Here is a 26,999-nt window from a genome sequence, read left to right on the forward strand (position 1 = left end):
TATCTAATCCACTGTGTTATTAAGAATGAGACAATGGTAATAGGTATCTAAAATAGCTCCTGCTTCTCATGATTGGTTGGGGTATATAAAGAAGCCCCTCAGACCAATAAATTTGTCTGATGAGCTTGAAGCTTCAATGCTCTCAGATCCCCTGAACCCAATCTCTCTTTGTCTTTTGTTCCCGATACCCTTCAGGTCTGCAACTCTGACAATTCTCTCTGTGTACCATCACACATCCCTCACTCTTGTGACAGGCCACTGTGGTATCCAGTACCTGACTAGTTAACTGGTGACAGGACAGATATAAAACTCCTCTTCCAGAAGACCAGGGGTGGCCTTATTACAGTCATTGATCAAGGATTTAATTGGAAGCTTAGATCACCAGTGGCAGCCACTGTCCAGTCAATCATTCCCCAATGAAGAGAGCTGACATGATTTCAAGAGAGTATACTAGCTAAAGGCTACACTTTCAGGTTAAGAAAGCACAGCTATGACGGACCATAGAAGAAGCCCCTGATACCCTTCCTAATCCCCTTCTGACAGCAGCTTCAAAACACATTGTGCCCTCTTCATGGGTTCCTGCCTGTGTTCCATTTGGGAAATTCTGACTTGGGATATTCTTTGCCAGCATGCCCAATCCTAGATTTACCTCCAGGTAAAAGCAGCTTGAAACAATGAAAGGGGTATATCAACTTTTGAGGCAGATAACCTGAAAAGGAAAGGCTTGCCTGCATTGAATACACAGGAAAGAGAGGACTTTCTCCTTGGAAGTTGAGATGGCATTCAAACTCAGGTAAATATGGAATTCCAAAATTTAAAAGCAAATTCCAGGACAAGACACAGTCTCAGAAAACTTGCACATTTTGTCTTGTCACCAGCTAGTGAAATATTTGTCTTAGCACCAGCTAGTTATAAAAATAAACAGACATCTCAGGGAATAGATTCCAGAGTTAACATTTTAAAATAATAAAATATAGTGTGTAAACAAAAAAGGTACAAAGCAAAGAAAAAGAAATGATGGCCCACTCAAAGGAAGAGGGTAAAAATCCAGAAAACAGTAAAGAAGAAGAACAAAATACAGACATATGAAACACTGAAATTAAAATGTTACAGGAAATGAAAAAAATATAGAGAAAGACCTAAGGGATATCACTGTTCTGGAGAAAGTGGCCATGGCAGTTCTGAAGGCAGGGAGAGGAAAGAAGAGATGTGATGTGGGGACATTTTCAGGGTTTGGAGCTGTGATAAATGATATTTCAGGGACAGATGTTGAACATTATATATCCTGCCATAACCCACTGAATGTACTGTGGGAGAGTGTAAACTACAATGAAACTATAATCCAAGTGGTACAGCCATGCTCCAAAATGTATTCACCAAATGCAATGAATGTGCCACAATGATAAAAGAAGTTGTTGATGTGGGAGGAGTAGGGTGGGGGAGGGATGTGGGGTATGTGGGAGCCTCTCATATTTTTTCATGTAAAATTTTTTATGATATGTATCTTCAAAAAACAATAAAAAATGAAAAAATAAAAATAAGGAAATGATGGAGAGTACTTCTCAAACATAGCAAAAAAATATATATATATGAATATGCACTTCCAAGAACCAGGGAACACCAAAAATGATAAACATGAAGAAAAATATGCTCTGTCAATTTATATGCTTAGTCATAGAATACATGTATGAAAATGGCAGCCTTGACATGATGGATGTGATTTTTAGTATAAGAAGAAGGTATAAATTAGTTTAGGTTAAGATTCTTTATTATTAAACATATCTAGGGGACCAATACAAAACTGGCTTGATCTATGAGAAGAAACACCAGCACAGGTGTGGGATGACTCAGATTTCCTCATAAACTTGGGGGTTGTTAGCAAGGTCATAAGACTACTGAATTACAAAAACAGAATATGGAGATAATCACAAAGTCATAAGATTATATATTCATAGGTAATTACAAGGGAAGGAACCTGGGTTACAGTTCTGTATTCTTCTGTTCAGAAGTAGGTTGGTAGGTAAAATTAGTTAGATCTTGGTTATAATTTCCCCCTGTAGTTGTTCATTCCTCAATCTTGAGGAATGAGGGCAATAATTATTCTGACTTCTTCAAGCTGGAGGGGGCTATAATGTTATGATTTGGAGGAATGAAACTTCCTAGATTGTAATTGTATGTGCTCTTTACATCATGCTTTGGTTGAAATATCATTGCTTTAACTCACATTCTTCAGCATGATGGGATAGGAGACAGAAAAGTTTTAAACAGAAGAATATAAGGAATATTGTTATAATATTTATAAAGAATATTGTTAACCCAAGTGAAACCAAGGTCCTATCCTTTTAAGAAGACAAATACATACGTTTAGTATATGAAAAAGGAAGGTTTGGTGTCTATTCTGTTAATTTTTTGGTTGTCTTTTTTCTGGTACATCTGAGATAAGATACAGAGACAGATTTTAAAGGACAAAATATTAATAATTGCCAGGTTTCAGAGCTCAAATTGGCATAAGATCAATTCAAACGTTTTGTATCTCTGAGAAATAAACTTAACAATTGAAGTGATAGGTTCAAATAAAAGCAGTAGAAGGATCATAATTAGGTGATTTACAAATAAATATAACCAAATTCTCAGATAGAGCCCACCAAGTGGGTGTTACACCATGTGGCTATGTGGTTTGTTTCAGGTATCTGAATGTTCCAGGAGTTTTCAGGAACTTCACTGCTTGAGGCTTTGACAACTGTGGAAGTTTGTGGTATCTGAGATGTGCATAAGATTAACCTCCACAATTAACACCCCAATCTATTTGAAATCTCTTATCCATAGAAACTTTATTGTGCTTTATTTCTTTTCCCTTTCATCATAAGCCTTTAATAAAATACATGGAGTGCTATGCCTTACACAGACTTTCAGAAACAAGACTCTTTCCATTTCTGGCTCCACCATCTTCTAAGTTCTTGGAGTAATCCACTAGAATCTCTCCATCCTCTTCCCCAGGTGGCTGATACCAGATATATCCTCATGACATAAATGGAACCACTTTAGTAAATAAACACCACAATAAAATCTAAGGAAAATATGGCTCATTTAGAACCAAGGACATGAATTGGGAATAAGCTTGAGTTCTAGGGACAGAAAATAGTTTGATATGCTGAGTACAGGGTCAATGGGCAAGTAGATAGAAGAGATCTCAAAGGTGAAAAAGGATTAAATCATGAAGAACACAGACCAGACTAAGAAAGATAAACTTTCTAATCTAAGTGAAAAAATTATTAGAGATATTTTAACCAGGATCTAAGATGATATGATTTATATTTTTATTTAAAAATTATATGAAAGTGGAGTAAACCTGTTAGGAGGCTCTTATAGGATCCCCAGATAAGAAATTGTAGTGAGTAGGTTTTGGTTGGTACAAATTTTAGATTTGTTCTAAAACAAATTATTTTAGAAATACAACTCATAGAATATGTTGTTCCAGTAGAACTAGAAATAAAGAGTGAGGGAAACCAGAAAACAAAGGTGAAGAATAATTGAATACTAAGTGAACTGAATATTAAATGAATGGTAAAGACATTTACTGAGATATAAAAGAGTGGGCAAGAGCCAACTGGAAAAATGAAGAATTACCTTTGGACCATGTTGTGTTCCAAATGCCCCATCTGCATTAATACAGGTATTTAGTTGGCCATTGGATATCTGAACCTAGATTCCAGGAGATATATATTGGAAAAATATTCAACTGGATACATTTACCCAATTGAAGTGTGTATGCAGAGAATAGGGAACCACGGGGCAGAGCTCTGAGACACGAGATTTAGCGGTGAAGCTGATGACAAGCCATTCCCAAAGAAACATGAAAAGAAGTGTTATTATAGTAGAAAGAAAATCACCAAGAGGGTGGCAAGGAGAGAAGGGAATATAGTAAGTCACAGCCAACAGAAATTTGCTTTATAGCTTTTATCAGTTGCAAACATAATAGAAAACATATACAGAGAATTCCAACACACCCCCTCCTCCCAGACACTGAGGTCCAAACTTTAACCTTTTTCCATGGCATTTTATCTTTCTATCCACTTGTCAATCTATCAACCTTTATGTTTGTCAGCCTATAAGTCTGTCAGTGTTTCCTGAACATTTCAGAGTAGGTTTTAGGTATATACTCCTTACACCCATATTACTTTCAAGTAACCAATCCTATTATTATTATTATTATTAAATTTATATCATTTATATGTGAACATACACAAACAATGTGTATTGTAAAAGTTGTGAACTTATAAAGCAAACATTCATAACATCATCCAGGGGTTCCATACATCAACCCTCCACGAACACTTTGCATTGTCATGGGATGTCTGTTACAAATTATAGAAGAATGTTGTCAAAATCTTACTACAAAATCTCATATAAATAACTTATAGACATGCAGTTTGTGTTGGGACAAAACTCCTCTCCACTTTATACCTGTGAAACTTAGAAAACAAGATATGTATTTCCAATATACAAAGGACAGAAAGTCATAAGATATGTGTTCCTATTGCCAAAATGAGAACTAGGAAGGAAAACAGGTGTCATGAGTTCCAAACTGTTCAAAAAAAGTGCACAGCAAACTCCATTTGGCTTCACAGACTGAGAGTCATCTCAACTGAGACAGCACACCTACCATCAAAATTCAGTTTAATTGTATTAAATTCAGTTTCTCTCAACTGAATTTTGATTATTTTACTTTATAAGATCACTTTAGGGCATTTGATTGGGCTATGCCAGTGAGGTATGACTCAGGTTGAGGGTCTACCCCTGTGCTGTGTCTATTATAAATGGGAACATAGAGAAAGAATAACTACCATGGACATGGAAGACAGAAGGCTGAAACAGCTAAAGCCCCGGGGAGAGGTGAGCCATTTATCTGATAGTTTGCAGGTGACTTTAGGAAGAGAAGAGAACAGCTGAGACTGATACAACATTGTTCTACAGATGATTCTTAGGCACCCTGCAGCTCTAGGCCTAGTTCATATTTCAGACACACAGGCTCATAAGCATAGTCATCAGTATCAAGGGTTCATTGTTTTCATTGTTGGACCATCTTCTTTATTGGTCTTTGCCATTGCACTAGGGGGACTGTTGCTGTTCCATTGGGAAATGTGATAGAGCTTCCCTGGTCAGGAACTCAGCACTCCCTCAGCACTCCATTAACTGAAACCACTATGAAAATATCCAAACATTTTTATGTTCTCTGTATACATACCCTGGAGAACTGCCTCCCTATCAATAACACCCCATGCCAATGTTTCTTTCCTGCATAGTTGAACCTCTCTCTAGTTCAAAACTTTTTAAAAAATGGAGCCTAACATATTGCCAGGTTCCATTAATATTAAAATGGAATTTAGTGATGGGTGTAAAGGTTAGATACAGAATACATACTAATTTAGAAAAATTAAAAAAGGAAAAATAAATTTGGGTACCAAAAAATGAAAAAATGAAAAAGCTTTGTTTTTGATATTTTGCCTTTAATCACTGCTGTAGGTGATGCCCTGTATGTACAGTGGCAAGATAATTTCTTCCATTTCTTCCTCAGTGTGTACACACTTCCTTTTTTTTTCCTAATTATTAAGTTTGTTTTCACAAAAGTTTTAGATCACAGTAATTCATGTATACAATACACTGTACTCCCACATATCCAACATCAAACCTTTTGTCCCTTCCCAAACAATGATCCTTTTATACATTCATATTATATTTGCTGCTGCCAATGTACAGATATTGAAATAATATCTTTCAAACATGGTTCCATTTGGATTTACATTATGGTTTATATTTTAGGTTATACTATTTTCTAAATTTTTCGTTATCTTGTGTTTTACATTATGGTTTACATTTTAACCTATAGATTTTTATACATTTTTGGTGTAATTTAACATGTCCTATATCCATCATTGCATGATCTTGTGGAACACTTTCATTTCCCCACAGTTACACTGATTTCATCTATTCAATACCTCTCTCCCCCTTCCCTCAGGGCCCACAGTGACAATCAATCTTCATTACTTGAAGGACAATATTCAGAGATACTTTCAACAATGTTGAGGACTTGACATACTAAACTGCCCTAACACATTGGGAGCCACCTCCCAATGTAAGATAAAATTCTCTCTGTTAGAGAACGTCAGTCCTCCCCAGTATATAGGTATACTCTCACTTTTATTGTATGGGTCTCCACTGAATAATATAACCCACTATGACAAAATGAGCACCTACACACTCCCTAGAAGCTTACCCTGTGTCAGATGCCTCCCCCCGCCCTTAAGCATCTTAAAAAGGTAAACTTCTGTATTATATTTTCTAAAGAGTTTTCTCTACTTTATAATTTCAACCACATATCTGACAATCTCCTATATTCAAATGTTCCCTCACCCACCCCCCAATCTCTTTGGCCATCTGACCCATCCTCCCATCCCTAGCCCCCCTTAAGCCCACAAAGCCCCACCCAAAGGTATCTCTATGCCCCAATTTTAGCCCTTCCCTGTACAAATACTTACTTCCAACTTATCGTAGATTTCATCCATGGAGGTGTCAGCTATTAACCTTCCTCTACCCTCCAAATTCCTTTAAGCATATCATCCAGTCTGTAGCTCTCTGAGACAGCTTGGTTTACTTATTTTATATCAGAAAGGTCATGTAGTATTTTGCGGCGGCTTGCTCGGTCGGTAGAGGTGGGGTCTGGCTGCGGACGAGGGGTCGGTCCAGCTCTGGATGAGGGGTCGGTCCCGCTTGGGACGAGGGGTCAGTCCCACTTGGGATGAGGGGTTGGTCCGGCAGCAGATGAGGGATCGGTCTCACAGGGGTTGCGCGGTTCGGCTGACGGGGTCTCCCGGCAAAGCCGGCGACGAAGGGGTCGCCCGGAGAAGCAGGCGACGAACTGGGGACAAGGGAGGCCAGGCCCTTGTCGGGGGCTCTCAGGACTGGAGGGCGCACGGCAGAAGAACTACCGCGGAGACAAGGTAAACACGCAAGTCCACTTTACTGAGGGAGAGGCAACAGTTTTATAGGGGCTGGGGAAGGCTGATTGGTCGAAGCCACGCCCTGTTCTGATTGGTTGCCGGGGAAAGGTCAGTGGGCGGTACTGGATGGGGGAGGGGTGGTGGTTAGGGATTGGCTGTCGCTGTTGCTGGGGGAAGGGGCAGGGTCCAGGGATTGGTGGCTGCTGTTGCTGGGGTAGAGGGCAGACTTGAGTTTCCCGCCCACGCCTGGCTGTTGCTGCTGTCGGGGGAAGGGAAAAGGGCGGGCTGGATTTTTCCGCCCACACCTGGCTGTTGCTGCTGTCAGGGGAGGGGAAAAGGGCAGACTGGATTTCTCCGCCCACGCTTGGCTGTTGCTGCTGTCGGGGGAGGGGAAAAGGGCAGACTGGAATTTTCTGCCCTGAGCCTGCGCAGGGAGAAGGAAGAAGAAGGGTGCCACCCCACAGGCATCGTGTGGCGCCATCGGGAGGAGGGGCGGCCGCGGAAGCATGGCTGCCGAGAAGGGGAGACCCGAGGGCACTCTGCGCCCATGCCGAGCTTCCTTCAGGGGTGGCGGTGGGCCCGACCAACCACCCTATTATGGGGCAGCAGAATTAGGCCTACCGCGGCCGCTCCCCCGCCAGGCCAGCAAACCACACTTCAGCCCGAGGGGTGACCGCAGTATTTGTCCTTCAATGGCTGAGTTGTTTCACTCAACATTAGGTTCTCAAGATTCATACATGTTATCACATGTGTTTGTACTGCATTTGTTCTTATCACTGAGTAGTATTCCATTGTACGTCTACACCACATTTTATCCATTCATCTGTTGATGGGCATTTGGGTTGATTCCAACTTTTGGCAATAGTGAATAGTGCTGCTATAAATGTTGCTGTGCATATATCAGTTTGTGTCCTTGTTTTCAGCTCTACTCTGTATATACGCAGCAGTAGAATTGCTGGGTCATATGGAAAATGTATAGTTAGTTCTTGGAGAAACTGCCAAACTGTCCTCCAGAATGACTGGATCCTTCTGCATTCCCACCAGATGTGGATGAGCATTCCCATTCCTCCACATCCTCTCCTGCACTTCTAGTCTTCTGATTTTTGATAGTTGCTAGTCTTATGAGAGTGAGATGGTATCTCATTGTTGTTTTGATTTGCATTTCCCTAATAGATAGTGATTTTGAGTGATTTTTCTTCATGTGTTTTTTAGGCATTTGTAATTATTCTTTGGAGAAGTGTCTGTTCAAATCTTTTTCTCATTTTGAAAATGGGCTGTTTGTCTTTTTATTTTTGAGATGTAGAAATTCTTTATATATGCAGGATATAAGTCTCCTATCAGATATATGGTTACCAAATATTTTCTCCCATTGTGTAGGGCTGAGTCCAATTTTGTCACACTGGGGAACATAAATTCCAAAGTAGGGCCCACTGGCCAGGGACCAAACTCTTGATATCTGCCCAGACTATAGTATCTGGATAACTCCAGAGCTTTCAGGATCCCCACTATTTGGGGTAGTATCTATGTCAGCAGTCAAGGAGATTTGCCAAGATGTGCATGAGTGTAACCTCTGGAATGACCTCCAGATGCACTTAATAGTCTCTCAACCATAATAAGTCATTTGTCTTTATGCTTTCCCCCTTCTAGCCAAGGTTTTTTTTCCAGTTGCATTTCTAGTTGGTGCTTGGTAGTAATCCTGCCATGCTAGGGAGGCTCATCCCTTGGATTCATGTCTAATGCTGGGGAGAAGGCAATATATTTATATCCTGAGTTCAGCTTAGAGAGAAGCCATTTTGAACAACAAAAGAGGCTCCCAGGAGACAACTCTTGGGCAACCTATAATTTTAGGCTAAGTTTAATTTCAAGAGTAAAAGTTCATAATCACAGTTATCAATATCAAAGGCCCATCAGTGGACCATCCTCCTTCACTAGTTATTATACCTGTACCAGGACATTCTTGGTGTGCCATTAGAGAATGTGGTAGAGTTTCCCAGGATGGGAATTTGATATTCGTTTGGTTTTTCTATGAATCTCCACCCACTATGAAAATGTTCCATAAACAGTTGACCATATTTATATGCCTTATATTTATGCCCAGTTGAGCCATGTATTCCACCATTACTGACATCCATCGCCAATGATCCTCCCCTGCCACACTTGTAACCCTTCTGTGATCCAAAACCTCTTAAAAAATGAAGCCAATAAAATAGCCAAGTACAATTAATAAGAAAATGAAATAATAATGATAGTTTTAAAAATAAATAAAATACCAAAAGAATGCAGTAATAGAAACTAATGAAAATATACTTTTTTAAAATTTTGACATTTTGCCTTTCTTCACTTAAGAGGACCTTATGTTGAGTGAAGCAAGCCAGGCACTGAAGAACAAACATGTTGTCCTATATGTAAAGTGACATTTTCTTCCACTTATTCCTCAGTGTCTTACTTTTTCTATTTTGTGTTCAAAGTAGTTTTAGGTTACACAAAACTCATGTACCAAATATAGGGGCTCCCATATACCCAACATCCTCCCCTTTTTTCCAACTTCCCATATTAATAACATTTTTATGTCAATGGTATATTTGTTAAAACTGATATACAAATATTGAAATATAGCTACAACCCATGTTAATGGTTTATATCATGGTTTACATTTTGGACCATACAATTTTATAAATTTTGATGTAATTTAACATGGCCTGTATCCAGTCATGACAAGATCATGTAGAACATTTCCAGCACCCTCAAAATCCCCCGTTCTCTAATCTATTTCTCCCTCCCCCACAGCAACCACCACGCTTCACTCCTTCAAAGACAATATTCATAGTTACTTACAGCAACACTGAGGGCTGGACACACTGGTTTGTCCTCTCCTATTAGGAAGCAGTCATGATCTTGAGGCCTCTATTTGAGAACAAAGCAGGCCTCCCTAGGACAGAAGTCCACCATCTTGCCACCCATTATGTGGGTCACCACCCACTGATGTAACAAAAAATGGCAAGATGAACGCACACATTCCCTAGAAGTCTGCCCCAGGTACTCCCTGTCCTGAAAGCCCCCTACATTCAACATCCCAAATCAGCAACATTCACTTGTCATATTACCAATAAAAAATTCTCAATGTTGTAGTTAAAACCATGTACCTGCTAATCCCCAGTGTTCACCTTCTCCCTCCCCAAACACTCCCACCAGTTCCATGGACAATTCAACCCATCTCATCACTCCATCACCCTGACAAACCAGCACACTCCATCCCAAAAGTATCATTACACCACTGTCATACCTCCCCATTATACAAATAAACACTTCCCTCTTATGGCATCTTTTCCCCTCTGGGTGTTGAAGCAACTTTCTTCTCCCTTTCTGTTTCCTGTAAACCTCTCTTCCAGCCTCTAGCTCTGTGAGTCTGCTTAATTTGCTTAATTCATATTAGTGAGGTGATGTAATATTTGTCCTTCAGTACCTGGCTTGCTTCACTCAATTTAAGGTCCTCAAGATTAATACATATTATCCCAGGGGTTAATACCATACTTCTTCTTACAGCTGAGTAATATTCCATTGTATGTATATATCATAATGTGTTTATTCATTCATCGTGTTGAAAGGCATTTGGGATTCCAACTTTTGGAACTAGTGAATAACACCACAATGAACATTGATCTACATATATCTGCTAGTGTTCTTTCTTTCAGTTCTTCTGGGTGTATTGCCAGCAGTGGAATTGCTGGATCATATGGGAGTTCTATAGTTAGTTTCCTGAGAAATCATCAAATTTTCCTCCAAAATGGGTGCACCATTCATTCTACATTTCCACCAGTGGTAGATGAGGGTTTCCATTCCTCCACATCCTCTCCAACCCTAGTAGTCTGTTGTTTTTTTAATAACTGCCAGTCTAGTGGGTGTACGATGATAACTCATTGTAATTTCGATTTGCATTTCCCTAATACCTAGTGATGTTGAGCATTTTTTCATGTTCTTTTTAGCCATTTGTATTTCCTGTTTGGAGAAGTGTCTATTCAAATCACTTGCCCATTTTTAAAAAAGGGTTGTATTTTTATTTTTGAGGTGTAGGATTTCTTTTTATATACAGAATATTATGCTACAATAAGATGTGTGGTTACCAATATTTTCTCCAATTGAGCAGACTGACTTTTCACTTTTTTGACAAATTCCTTTGAGGTATAAAAGTTTTTAATTTTGAGGATGGCCCATTTACCTATTTTTTCATTCACTGCTGTGCATTTGGTGTGAAGTTCATGAAACTTTTTCCTATTAGATCCTGTAGAAGCTCCCTATGCTAACTTCCAAGGTCTTTAAAGTCTTGGCTCTTATATTTAGATCTTTCATTCATGCTGAGTTAATGTCTGTATAAGGTGTGAGGTGGTGTTCCTCTCTGATTCTTTTGGATATGGATATCCAGTCCTCCAAGCACCATTTGTTTAAGAGGCCATTCTCTACCAGTTGATTGGACTTGATAGCCTTGCCAAAGATCAGTTGAATGTATATGTGAGGTCTATATCAGAATTCTCAACTCATTTCCATTGGTCAGTATATCTATCCTTATGCCAATCTCATGCAATGTTGACCACTGTAGCTTTGTAGTATGTTTTAAAGTCAAGTAATGAGATTCTTCTGATTTCATTTTTCTTTTTCAATATGCCTTTGGCTATTTAGGTTCTCTTTCCCTTCCAGATAAATTTCATGTTAGTTTTTCCAATTCAGTAAAAAATGCTGTGGTGGTTTTTATCAGGCTTGCATTAAATCTGTAGATCAATCTGGGTAGGATAGACATCTTAATGAACTTTAATCTTCCTATCCATGAATAGGAAATACTCTTCCATTTTTTAACTTCTTCATTGATTTCCATTAACAGTGTTGTATAGTATTCTTCATATGTCATTTACATCTTTAGTTAAATTTATTCCTAGTCATTTGTTTCTTTTAGTTGCTATTGTAAATGGGATTTTTTTTCTTGACTTCCTTCTCAGTTTGCTCATATTAGTGTACAAAAATGCTACTGATTTCTCCTATACTGATCTTATAACCTACAACTTTACTGAACTTATTTATAATGCCTCCAGAAGCATTGTTGTAGACTTCTCTTTCTTTATATGGGTTCATGTCATCTGCAAATAGTGAAATTTTTACTTCTTCCTTTCAGATGTCTTTTATGTTTTTTTATTCTTTAAGTCCGTGAGCAAATATTTCTAACACAGTTTAAATAGGAGTGGGAAAATTGGGCATCCCTTGATTTGTTTCCAATCTTAGAGGAAAGGTTTTAGGATTTCTCCACTGAATTTTACATTAGCTCTGAGTTTTACAAACACACCTTTATCATATTGAAAAAGTTTCTTTCTATTCCTACCTTTCATACTGTTTTTATCTGGAAACAATGCTGTTTTTTTTGTTGAATACTTTTTCTGCATCTTTGGAAATGATAATTTAATTCTTTTTCTTTTGATTCATTTATGTGGTGTATGATATTGATTGATTTTCTTATGTTGAACCATCCTTGCATAGCAGGGATGAAGTCCACTTGGTCATGGTGTATAATTCACTTGATGTGTTGTTGAATATGATTGCCAAGTATTTTCTTGAGGATTTTATCATCTGTATTCATTAGAGAAATTGGTCTACAGTTTTCTTTTATTGTGGCATTTGTTTGGCTTTTGTTCTGGGTGATGTTAACATCTTAGAATGAGTTAGGATATCTTCCCTCCAATTTTAATTTTAGAAGAGTTTAAGCAGTATTGGTGTTATTTCTTTCTGGAATGTTTGATAGAATTCAACTGTGAAGTCATTTGGTCCTAGGCACTTCTTAGTTGTGAGAATTTGATGACCAATACTATCTCCTCACTTGTGATTTTTCTGTTAAGGTCATCAATTTCTTCTCTCAACAATGTAGGCTGCTTCTGCGTTTCTAGGAATTTACTCATTTCCTTTAAATTATCCATCTTGTTGGCATATAATTTTTCAAAGTATTCTCTGATGATACTCTTTATTTCTATGGGATCAATGGTGATATCTCCTTTCTCATTTCTTATTTTATATATTAGCATCTTCTCTCTTTTTCTTTGTTAGTTTAGCTAAAGGTTTGTTAATTTAAGCAATTTTCTTGAAGAATCAACTTTCGGTTTTATTTTTTTTCTATGCTTTCTTAGATTTAATTTCATTTAGTTCTGCTCTAGTCTTTGTTATTTCCTCCTTTCTACTTCTTTTGGGGTTAGTTTGTTGTTCTTTTTCTAATTCCTCCAGGTGTGCAGTAAGCTCTTTTATTTTAGTTCTTTCTTCTTTTGAATATATGCATTTATGACTATGAATTTTCTTCTCAGTTTAGCTTTTGCTGCATCCCATAGGTTTTGATATATTGTGTTGTTATTTTCATTTGTTTCAACGGAGTCCGGTTTTTTTTTATGATTTCATCTTGACCCACGTTTTGTCCAAGAGTATGTTGTTCAAATGCCATATCTTTGTGCATAATTTGGTTCTCTGTCCCTTACTGATTTCCAGCTTCATTCCACTGTGGTGAGAGAAATTATTTTGTACAAGTTTGATCTTTCTTAATTCAGTGGGAGTTGTTTTGTGGCCTAGCGTGTGGTCTATCCTGGAGAATAATTGATGTGCACTTGACAAGAATGTATATGCCACTGTATTTGGGTGTAATATTCTGTATATGTCTATTGGGTCCAGATCTTCTAATGTATTCACTGTCTTTGTTTATTGATTCTCGGTTGAGATGTTCTGTCTAGCGCTGATAATTGTGTCTAACCCTCCTCCCCCCCCAACTGTATTGTAGAGGTATCTATTTCTCTTCTCTTTCTTTTCTTATTTTTTAAATTGTTCTTACACTATCTTACAACTCTTCCTCTGTTTTGTTTTGTTTTTTTCCTTTGGACATGCAAAATTCCCTGCAGTATTTCTTGAATTGCAGTTTTCTTATTGAAAAACTCTCTTAATTCCTGTTTATCTGTTTATATTTTGGCCTCTACCTCACTTTTGAATGCTAACTTTGCTGGACAAAGAATTCTTGGCTGGAACATTTTTCTTTCAGCACCTTAACCATGTAATATCATTCCCTTCTTACCTCCATGGTTTCAGGTGAGAAATCTTAATCTTGTTGAGCTTCCTTGTATGTGATGGTACTCTTTTCTCTTGCTGCTTTCAGTATTCTTGCTGTCTTGAGCATTGGACAATTTGACAAGTACATGTCTTGGAGTAGACCTGTTAGAATTTATGCTGTTTGGAGTGCACTGCACTTCCTGGACATATATGTCCAAGTCCTTCAGTAGGGTTGAGATATTTTCAGCCATTATTTCCACCAACATATGTCTGTCCCCTTTCACTTTTCTTCTCCCTCTGAGATGCCTATAATGTGTATGTTTGTGTGTTTCATGCTGTCATTCAAACTCTCCTGGAGTTTTCCTGTCTTTTTATATCTCTATTTTTCTATCTTTTTTTATTTCAGATACACTGTCTTTGACATCACTGATTCTCTGCATGTCCGAATCTGTTATATGCATCCATTGTATTTTTGCTGTCTTGGATTGTGCCATTTATCACTATCATATCCATTATCTTTTAATGTATATTTACAATTTCCTCAGTGTATTCTCTTAGTGTCTTCTTAATATTCTTAATCTCTTCCTTCACTTCTTTAAGTTGATTCATGATATTTTGGATATCTCTGATTAGTTGTTCCATATTCTGATCTCCTTCTTCTTTTGGTCTGTTCATTGTACTCAGCCATGTCTTCTTGTTTCTTAGTATGCATTTTAATTATTTGTTGTCTAGACATCAGTTTATCTTGATTGGCTTGTTCAGTTTTTTTAACATCTCTTTCTAGTCTAGGGTTTTGTTGTTGTTGTGCATGTGGTCAATTGTCACTTTGATTCTTCATTCCTCTTATTTTATTTCCTCATTCTTGTCTATGTTCCTTGGGGGAAAAAATAGGGCAATGAAAAAGAAAGAAGTATGAAGAGATAAAGGATAAGGGTAATAATAACAGTGAAAGGTAGAAGAGGAACCATGTAAGACTTAGGAAATTTAGTAATTAACTAAAGTAAGAAGTTCAGAGGAATAAGCATAAAAAAGGTGGAGTACAATGAAATGAGAAACCAAATAGAGAAAAATATATAGAATGAATTAAAAATCCATAATGGTGAAGACAGAGGGAAAGCGAAATGAAAAGATAGAAAGAAAAAAGTGTAAAAGATAAAAAGAAAAAAGGAGAGAAAATAAGAACAAGAAAAATCAAAGACCAAACCAAAAAAAAAAAAGTGAAATGAAAAAACAACAGAAAGCAGAGGACAGAAAGAAGAAGGGAGGAAAGTAAATAGCATATGTAGACAAAATTGGTAAAGAAAAAAAGAGAAACAAAGCAAGGGGAAGCACAACAAAGAAGAAACAAGTGAGCAGCAACAAGTAATTAGCAAAATGGGGCAAAGAAAGAGGGTAAAAAGGAAAAAAAGAACAAAGAAAGCAAACAAAAAGCAGCCTTACCTCTTAGGCCTCTAAGGATTTTCTCAGGTGGCCAGTGTTCATCAATCAATCATCCTGCATCCTGTCTTCTGCAGGTTTTGAATGGGGTTTTAATGAGTAAACTAAGTTAAATTGAAAAAGAAAACTTCTAAAGAAAAATAAGTGGTTAAAGAAAAGCTAATACAAATAAAGTCTGTATGTTTCCTGTTCTAAAAGTATCAGCTTAATGTCTGATAACCTGGTGGATCACTTCTCCAAGAGCCAGGAATAAAACCAAGAACCTCATACACTCAAGTTGCAAACTCCTCCACTGAGCTCAACTCTCATCTTGGGTCAGTTAACCTTTGAGAAATCTATCATCCACTTTCCCTTAGGCATGTTAGGATCTTTGTGGTTGACCAGAATCCTGCTGATTAGGCCCCTGTCTGTCTCTGCCCCCTTTCTATTATTAGTGCCTTCTCTCCCAGGGCAGCTGGGCATGACAGCCTTTGTGAATAGATACTCCCTCTCCTGGTCAGGTCGAGGTCCCTTCTGAGATACAAAAGGGTCCCTGGTGACTGAACTGACCATAAAGATTCCACTCTGGACCGTTTTCCAGACCTCTCCTCTCTCAGGGAGCCCTAAATAGGCCCATGAAAGCTTATTGCCCTATTTATTATTCCTATTGCTCACCTCGCTTGGGGGAGTTGGAATCTTGATTGCTTACAGTGCCAGTCTAGTCAGTTACATGCTTCTGTCCTCTTTCCACTCAAGTTCCTCTCTCAGGGTGGCTGAGTACATCAGGCTGCCTGGGTAGATTCATCACTCCCCTCTTCCTGGGACTACTTCTTACAGTTTGATGCTCTCCAGAGTTCAAAGGGAGCCATATAACCAAACCCACAGAAAGGAAATCCCTCTCTAACCTGCACCAGAATGTTCTTGCTCCCAGACAATGCTACTTCCCAGTCAGTGGCTGGTGGAGGTCAGGGGGTTTACAGGGTCTTTTTGTCTTGAGGGCGGGGCTTAGCCACATACTATTTCCAGCCACCAGGGCAGCAAGAAACTCAGGGTTTTCCCTTGGGCTCTTTATTTCTTTGTCCATTTCCCTCCAGACTAATGCCCTGAAACCTCTTGCTCTGTGGGTTCCCAAAACAATTCAGTTAGGCTTTTGTCCCTTCTCCTGCATTTTACAAGAAGAAATAACAATTTAAAAAAATTCATCTAGCAGCAGAGACCATAAAAATATGATGCAAACATTTACCAATTTGAAGGGGAAAAGATGGATCTATATCAATAGTAAGGGATTTCAATATAAAACTTATGACATCTGGACACAAGAACAACAAGTAAGTAAAAACTTGAATGATACTATAAAACTGGACCTAACAGCCATATAGAAAACATTTCATTCATCAATAACAGAATGTAAAAACTTCTCTAGTTCACATTAGTCATTCTCCAGAATAGACCAAATATTAGGTCACAAATTAAGTTTCAATAATCTTAAAAACAGTGTATCTTCTCTAACTATTCAGGAATGGAGCTAGAAACCAATTAGGAGGTAAAAATTCACAAATGTTTGCAAATAAAAAAAAAACACTTGAACAATCAATAAGCCAAAGAAGAACTAACAAGGAAATTTCAGAACTATCTTGACGTGAATGACAAGAAAACAAAGCATAAATTTTATGGAATGAATCCAAGACTGTAGTGAGGAGGAAATTTATACCATTAAATGACTATATTCAAAAGAAGAAAGAACTTAGGTGAGCAAACCTCATACCTGGAGGTACTCAAGAGGTAGTGAACAGAAGAAAGATTATAACAAAGATTACAATGGAAATAAATAAAATTGAGGTTAATAAAAGAAAATCAACAAAACCAAATCATGATTCTTTAAAATTTTTTAAAAAAAGAATACAAAATTTTATCTAAAGTTATAAAGTAAACAAAGAGAGATAATGCCAATAACTAAACTCAGAAATGAGAGAGAACATCACTATCAGCATAAAAGAAATTGAAATCCTTTAAAGAACATAATGTAAGGAATTTCATGACAATAAATATCTTAGATGAAATGGACAAATTTCTAGAAAGACACAAACTACATTCTCAAGAAGAAATAGATCACAGCAGAAAAATAAATATAGAGCTTGAGTCGGTAATCAAAAACTCCCTCCCCCCCCCGCAAAAAAAAAAAAATGTCCAAATGAAATCACTGGATTTCATTCTAACAATAATTAACCCAATACTCTTCAAACGTCTTCAAAAAAAATCAGGTAAATTAGGGTCCATTTCCTAATTCATTCTATGCAGCTAATACCAAGGCAGATAAAGATACGAGAAAAGAAAATTACAGAACAATATTCCTTTTGAATATTGGTCAAAAATCATACCCAAGTTCTAACAAATATGTATCTAACTGTATCCAATCCAAAATCACAACAAAAGAATTATACACCATTATTCAATTACATTTTGAATGCAAAACCAAGTTTGCAAAGTGGTTCTACAGAAAAAATCACTTACTGTAATACACTACATTAATAGAACAAAAGAGAAAAAAACCACCAATGATTATCTACCTTGATATAAAAGAGTTATTTGACAAAATCTAGCATGCTTCTTGAACCTACATACTCAGAAAACCAGAGAAGAAAACTTCCTTAACATGAAAAAGAGCACATAAGAAAGAGCTAACATCATGCTCAGTGAAAAACTAAAAGGCTCCAAAATCAAGGTCACTAGAAATGGATAATCACTGTCCACACTGTTGTTGAACACTGTATTGGGAGTTCTATCTGGAGATATTAGTCAAATGAAATAAATAAAAGGAATACACATTAGAAAGGAAGAAGTAAAACTTACCCTATTTGTAGATGACATGCTCCTATAGAAAATTCTGAAAAGTCTACAATGAATCTACTAGAGCTGATAAATCCAGCCAAGTGCCAGGGTACAAGGTAACCTAGAAAAAGTTGTCTTTATTCAATTGTAAATAAAAATGTGAAGAACCACTCTAATTCCATTCACAATAGCAATTAAAAGAATAAATTATCAAGGAATCTAGAGAATCCCGACTTAATGATTTTAAAACTTATCACAAAGCTGCATTAATACTATTAGATTGGTACTGGCAAAAGAAAGACCAAGGGAATGTAATTCAGTGTTCAGAAATAAACCTTCACATATATGTCTGTATTTATCAGGGTTCCCTAGGGAAACAGAGTTGACAGTAGATCTCTGTAAATAATATGAGATTTTATAAAATTCTTCCATGTGACCTTGGGAATGCACAAGTCCAAGTTCCACAGGACCACCTTCAAACCAGCAGGTCCAATGAAGGTTCCCAGGAGAAGCTGGCCTTGTGAAGCAGAGAACTGAATCCTCTTTCCAAATGCTGAAATCACTTCTCCTTTCATTCATTGCTTATGGCAATCTTTTTAGTTGATTGTAGATGTAACCAGCCATCTGGGCAATCAACTCTCTGATTATTAAAGTCCATGAGATGTCCTTTATTACAATTAGTCCAGTGCTTGCTTGACGAGACAACTAGCACCAGTGCCTGGCCAAGTTGATGCATTAGCCTAACCATCAAAATGTCCAAATATCTTTTTCTTTATTTTATTTGAGAAGTTGTAAGTTTACAGAAACATCATACAGGAAATTCAGCATTCTTCTATTATATATTCTGTCTCACACACACAGTTTTTGTACTATTCTTTGCTCTACTATGGTATGTTTGTTATAATAAAGGAATCATATTATTATAATCATAGTTTTAACTGTAGTTCATAATTTACATTAGCATTAACTGCTTCTATTGTACAGCCCTATGTTTGGTTTTAAATTTTAATTCTGCTAATATATGTACAACCCAAATTTAACCACATTAAAGTATATTCAGTCTTATTAATTGAATTCATAATGTTGTGCTGCCATCACCACCATGCACTGTGAAAAATTTTCCTACAACCCAAACAGGGACTCTGTACTCAGTAAGCATTAACTCCCCATTTTCTACCTCCATCCTAGAACTTTGGAAACTCTATTTTTTGTTTCTGGCTGTATAAATTTGCTTATTCTAATTATTTCATATCAATGAGATCAAACAATGTTTTTCTTTTTTGTCAAGATTATTTCACTCAACATGGTGTCTTCAAGATTTATCCATATTGTAACATCTATCAAAAATTCCTTTCTTACAGACTGAATAATATCCCATTGTATGTATATACCAACCACATTTTGTTTATCCATTCATCATTTGATGTACACTTGGGCTACTATGTAAATATCTGTTTAAGCACTTTCTTTCAATTATTTTTCGTCTATTCCCGGATGGGTATTGCCATGTCATGTTAATTGTATGTTTAACCTACTGAGGTTAAAGTTCTGTCACAGCAGCTGCAGCATTTACATTCTCACCAACCATGAAATAATGCCCCTATATTTTCACATACTCTTCAATGCTTATTAATTTCCATTTCTTAATTGCTGTCATTCTAGTGGTTTATAATGATATTTCATGATTGTTCTCCCATCCATGTTTGTTGAAGAGAATATTCTTCAATAATTTTTAGCACCTTTGTCAAAAATCAATTGGCCATTCATGTGAGGGCTTATCTATGGACTTTTGATTCAATTCCATTAATCTATATTTCTGTCCTTTCACCAGTAACATACTATTATTACTATAGCTTTACATTCAGTTTAAAAATCAGAAGGCATGAATCCTCCAATTTTGTCATTTTTTGTCTAGATAGTTGTGATTCTTTTAAGTATTTTTTCAATAAGTTTGATGACCGGCTTTCCCATTTCTGCCAAGAAAGCTGTTGGAAATTGGATTGGGATTATTTTGAAACTGTAAATTACTAAGGGAATAATTGACATCTTCTTAATAGCATTCAGTCTTCCAATCAATTAACATAGAAAGTCCTTCCATATATATGTCTTTGATTTCTTTTACTGATTTTTAGTTTTTTGAGCATAAGTACTTTTACATCCTTGGGTAAATTTTTTTCTAGAAACTTGATTCTGTCATTACAAACAATTTAATTCTTGTGTATTTCCTCCTTGTTTATTAAGTGGTGATTTTTCACCACTTGTTAGCTTATTATCTTTAATATATTTGTTGTGGATTTTTATGATTTTCAAAAATCCTGTCATCTGAAAATAAAGAAAGTCTTCTTCCTTTCCTTCTGAAATTGTATTTTGGGTGGGGGGAGGAACTGCTGCATATATCAGTTGTCCTCACTTCATTTTTTAATTTTTTTTATTTTTTAATGTTACATTAAAAAAAATGAGGTCCCCATATACCCCCAAACCCCTCACCCCACTCTTCCCACATCAACAACCTCTTTCATCATTGTGGCATAGTCATTGTATTTGGTGAATACATTTTGGAGCACTGCTGCACCACATGGATAGTGGTTTACATTGTAGTTTACACTCTCCCCCAGTCCACCCAGTGGGCTATGACAGGACATACAATGTCCAGCATCTGTCCCTGCAATAACACCCAGGACAACTCCAAGTCCTGAAAATGTCCCCACATCATATCTCTTCTTCCCTCTTCCTTACTTCATTTAATTCATTTAATTCACAATAATTTACTTGCATGTGCTACCATGTGGCAGCCCTCCACAATGGCCTCTCTCTTTCTCTCTCAATACTTAGATTACATAAATCTTACATAAAAAATATGTGGGATTCCCATATGCCCCACTCCCTCCCTCTTCCACGTTTTCCCATATTAACAACATCCTTCATTACTGTGGTACATTTGTTACAATTGATGAACACATTTTGGGGCATTACAACTAAGTGTGGGTTAGTAATTGGAGCATGACAACTAAGTGTGGGTAGTACATTGTGATTAGTACACTCTCCCACACAATTTAGTAAGATACGACAAGATATATAGTGGCCTGTATCTGTTATAGCAATGTCATTAAGGACAATTCTCATTCCCCAAAGTGTGAGCATCTGCAACTGCAAGCAAGATAGTCCTATCTATCTGCCCCATAGGATCTAAGTCCCCTATAAATTAGAGGGGAAGTGGGCATTAGCAGTCCAGAATCCTTGGGATTGGGGAATGAAAGATAGACTAGACTTGCCGTTATTCTACAATAGACTTATTGTGATTTTAGTAATGGAAGAACTTTTATCATTGATGTGGAGGCAGTGGGCACTACAGGTCCTGAGGGGACAGATAGAAAAAAACAGATGTATGTGTTTTATTTCTTTTCCATGTCTATTTAACTGGATAGAACTTACAGTACAATATTGAAAAACTGGGGACAGTGGGTATCCCTTGTCTCACAAATGATCTTAAAAGAAAATTTTCCAGTTATTCATCATTGATATGATGTTACTGTAGACTTTTTGTATGTACCCTATATCATGCTGAGCAAGTTTCATTTTACTAACAGTTCCCTAAGTGTATTTATAAAGAATCATCGCTGGATTTTGTCAAATGCCTTTTCTACATCTTGAGAGCATGGTAGGGTTTTACTCCTTCATTCTACTAGTGTAATATATGGCATTAAATCATTCATATATGCTGAAATACCCTTGCCTGCCTGAGATAATTCTTAAGTGATAATGGTGAATAATTCTTCAATGTCCTATTGGATTCAGATTGCTAGTATTTTTGGAGGATTTTTGTATCTATGTTCACAAGATATATTGGTCTTTAACATTATTTTCTTATGATATTATCTGACTTTGGTAATATGGACATATTGCTCTCATATAATGAGTTAGGGTTATTAAATCCCCTTCAGTTTCAGTGAAGTGTTTGAACAAGATTGGTATTAATTTTTCTTTGAATGTTTGGTAGATTCATCTCTGTGGCAGAGTGCACCTTTCATGTTCCCCAGAAAATCCTATTCTTGAAGCTAATCCATTCCTATGTATGTTTATCTGTTGTAGGTGAGTGCTTTTGATTAAATTACTTCAGTTAAGAGTCTTTCATTAATTGTGTGACTCCAGCGTGGGTCTTAATCCTCTTACTGGAATCCTTTGTAAATGAGAAATAAAAGTTGCAGACAGGAAAAAAAAAAAACTGCAGAGACAGAAACTCACCCAGAAGTCTCCAGAAACTGAGAGAAAGTCACTTCAGCCAGAAGCTGAAAGCAATGAGACCTGGAGGAGAGGGGAGAGATGAACAGACACTGTCACGTGCTTGCTCACCCATAGCTACACTCCAGAGAGAAAATATTTCCTAATGATATCTTGATTTGGGTACTTCCATGACCTCAAAACTGTAAGCTTTTAAATTAAAGTCCCCACAGGGGAGTGATGGGGTGGGGGCAGTGGGGGTGAATGGGGACTTCATATTTTTTGAATGTAATATTTTTTTAAAAATGAATAAATTGAGTAGAATTTGGAAAAATTAATTAATTAATTAATTAAAGTCCCTGTTGTAAGACCCAATATTGAGTTTTTGCATTGGCAGTCTTTAACAAACTAAAGCAAAAATTAAATCCATTTGGTCCTGGGTATTCTTTTGGAAAGTTGTCCTTTTTCTAATAGCTGATTCAATCTCTGCTTGATATTTATCTATTGAGGTCTTTTGAGCCATTTAGGCAATTTGTGTGTTTTAGGAATTTGTCCATTTCATCTAGGTTATTTAATTTTGGGGTAAAATTATTCATAGCATCCAAATTAAAATCTCTTATTTTCTCTACAGTCTTAAGTAATATCCTTGCTCCAAATTCTGATATTTATGCCCTATCTTTATTTGGTCTAGCTAAAATTTTATCAATTCTATATTTTCAAAGAATCACTTCTTAAAATTATTTCTCTTATCTTTATTCTTTATTTTTTATTTTCTATATTTTCACTGTAATCTTTATTATTTGTTCTTTATTCTCAATTTCAGTTTTATTTAGTCTTTTCTTATTCCTGTAGGTATTAGTTTATACTATATTGATATCTACATTCTTTTTTAATGTAGAATTTACAGATACACATTTCCTTCTGAACAGTGCCTTTTATGCATACCATAAATTTGTATTTTTAAAAAATTTCATTTCTTTATAATATCTTCTTTGGTATATTTGTTGCTTAAGGTCGTGTTTAATATTCACAATATGTGAATTTTCACTCCTACCTTTTCATTTATTTCTTTCTTTTTCCAAATGGTTGGAAATGGTACTTTGTGTGATTTAAAATGTTTACACTTTTTAGAATAGTTTTGTGATGAAATGAGATCTATCCTAAACAATGATCCATGAACACTTAAGAAAAATTTCTTCTGCCTACAATTGGTGATGAATTCTGTAGTTACATATAGGGATATTTGATTTGTATTTTTGTTCATGATTTTTATTCCCATCTTTTTATTGATCTAGATGTTCTATTCATTATTGAAGGATGTATATTGAAGACTCCTACTGCTAATCTAGAACCACCTTTTTCTTCCTTCATATCTCTCGATATTTGCTCCATATCTTTTGAGACATTGATCTTTGGTGCATATATGTTTATAATTGCTGTATATTTTTGATGACTGGAATTTTTTGACAATTTTAGATGATTATTTGTCCCTTTACAGTTTTAACTTAAAGTCTATTTTGTCAAATATTAGTAGATCACCGTGTTCAACTTATCCATTATATTTTTCAGCCCTTTTTGTCAAACTATCGCTGTGTCTGAATTTAAGATGTCCATTTAATTATTATTTATTTCATTTGAGAAGTTGTAAATTTGCAGAAAATAATGGAGAAAGACAGAGTTCCCATGTAATAACTATCACAGTTTTTCCTATTTTAATACTTTGGAAGAATGTAAAATTGGTGAAACAATGTTATTATAATAATTATTATTATACTATTAACTATAGTACAAATTATGGTTGACTGTGTTCTCCAGTTCTATAACTTTTATACCTTTTATTCTTGTAACATAATTAAAACATACACTCATTTTAACAGACATGAACTATAAGTTTCAGTGGTATTAGTTACAGTCACAGTACTGTGTTTCCTTTACCATCATTCATCACCAAAACTTTTTTTACTGACATAGCTCAGTTTATCTATTTTTTCATGCATAAACTTTAGAATAAAGACAAAGAAACATTGACTAAAATCAACCCCACATTTCCCCCTATGTTTTATCTAACAGTTTTATGGATTAGTTTCTTATGTTTATATCTTTGTTGCATTTTGAGCTAATATTTAGAAATGATATGAAGCAAGTAACCAATTTAATGGTTTGGCTTATAAATATCCTGTTTTACCAGCATCATTTATTAAGTGGGAATGTGACCTTTATCAAAAATCAATTGGGCAGAGCTACTGACAACCAAGACAGTGGTGTAAAATGCTCCTGGGTGTTAATCTCTGACAGAATCTTTGAAAAGCCAGAAAAACTGGCAAATCCATTATTCCCGAAACTTCGTTAAACAGTGAAAGTTTGCAATAACTGGGTGATTGATAAATTAACAAAACAGCTTTTAAAAAATGGTAGGAGAATCTCTGCACACCTTTGCCACTCAACTAACCTCAACCCAGCATGGCATTGTCTTGCCTGTAGTTTCTTTGCAAGGCCTTATACATGCTGTGGAGGGAATATAGTAACCACTATAATATAATATAGAGTCTATATGTCAGTGCCAAGCTCTAGCAGCAACCTGAAGCAAGAAACTTGTTTTTGGCTCACTTACTTTGTGCCTAAATGGCAGGCAGAAGCATCTTGCAGACAGATAAAAGAGTAAGAATCAAATAAGTCAAAGGGCCTAGGGAAAAGGTTAACCTGCTCTATATCATAAAATAGGGCACCCAGGAGGAGACATAGAGGGTAGAAAGGCATTCAGATTCCATATCAAAAGGGAATTCTAAAAGCCTTGAGCAAGCCCAAGCCAAAGACAAGAGGCAGTCTCAGGAAAAGAAGGAAAGGACCTAAAGCTTCACATTTACTTCAAACTGACTTTCTTGATAGAGGGGTTAAAATCTGAAAGAGAGCACTAGCTAATACAGCCAATTTGCAAAGACTGTGTAAGGTGTTTTTACATTGGATTGTTTTTGTTAGCTTCTGAAAATGAAGGATATCACTGTAATATCACTAAAGCTAATATTCAAAGCTAAGGAATAGACAACTTAAAAACTAAATCATAGAGTTAACACTTTTAAATTCTAAAATGTACAGTGCAACAAAAGATAACAAGACAAACAAAATAATGGGATATCATCATCTGCCCAAAGGAATAAGATGAAAATCCAGAAACCATCAAAAAGACTAGATTTTGGACATACCAGTAAATTTTTAAAAAATGATCCTTAGTATGCTCAAGGAAATTAAGTTAAATACAATAAAAGAACTAAAGGATATCTGGACAGCAATGTATAGAGTATGAGAATCTCAATAAAGACAAAGACTATTTTTTTTTGTCTTTAAAAAATTTTATTGCCTTTTTTTAAAAAGATACATAGATCACAAAAATTATTACATTAAAAAAATATAAGAGGTTCCCATATACCCCATGTCCCATCCCACTCCTCCCACATCAACAACCTTTTTCATCATTGTGGCACACTCAGTGCATTTGGTGAATACATTTTGGAGCACTGCTGCACCACATGGATTATAGTTTACATTGTAGTTTATACTCTCCCCCAGTCCATTCAGTGGGTTATGGCAGGATATATAATGTCCAGCATCTGTCCCTACAATATCATTTAGGACAACTTCAAGTCCCCAAAATTCCCCCATAGCCCATCTCTTCCTCCCTCTCCCTGCCCTCAAAAGGAGCCAGACAGAAATACTGTAGACTACAATAACTGAAATATTTTCTAGAAGGTTTCAATGTCAAGAGGCTTTAACAGAAGAAATAGCTAGTAAACTTGAAGGCAAGTCAATTAATATGATTCAAGCTGAGGAACAAAAAGTAAAAAGGAATACAATAGAGTTAACAGAGCCTAAGAGATCTGAGGACACTATCAAGTATACAAATATGCATACTGACGGAATACAAAAAGAACAAAACAAGTGAGAGACAGAAGAGTAGTCAAAGCAAAACAACAGAACACTTCCCAAATTTAATGAAAGATGTGAACTCACACATTCAAAAATCCCAGTGAACCCCCAACAGAATAAACTGAGAGGTAATCATTCCCTCCCACTGCTTAGCAAGTGCACCTGGCCCACAGCTACTTAGGTGTGCCTCGGCCTGCTCCTCCACTGACAATTCAGACTTGGGTTGACAATGCACCTCACTTCACCCCAGTCGTAGACAAACAGTATTGGGTTTATGCTTTTATTTGAGGAAAACAAATAAACAGTCACTGATACCTGTATTGGGGAAACATAGCATATAAGCAAGACACAGTCCCACTGGTGAAATTTGTTTTCTGTCAGAGACTGAGAACTCTTGCAGTTGTTTATGTTATCCCTTCTCCAGGTAGAAGATACCAAAAAGTTGCAAAGATCTATGTATCTTACTGATAAAACCACTAATAAGCCAAAAAATCTGTCATTGTCAACCGCAGTATGTCAGACCAGTTCTATTATAGAAGACACCTCTTCTGAGTGCCA

The 26,999-nt window shown here is 36.3% G+C and overlaps 1 pseudogene; it reads left to right on the top strand.

Moving 5' to 3' along the window:
* LOC139438245 (eukaryotic translation initiation factor 5 pseudogene) overlaps positions 1–26,999 on the top strand; it is a 144,461-nt pseudogene that overhangs the window by 116,018 nt on the left and 1,444 nt on the right.

This window comes from Dasypus novemcinctus, chromosome Y (genome assembly GCF_030445035.2).
Source record: "Dasypus novemcinctus isolate mDasNov1 chromosome Y, mDasNov1.1.hap2, whole genome shotgun sequence".
In the NCBI taxonomy this organism is placed as follows: Eukaryota; Metazoa; Chordata; class Mammalia; order Cingulata; family Dasypodidae; genus Dasypus; species Dasypus novemcinctus.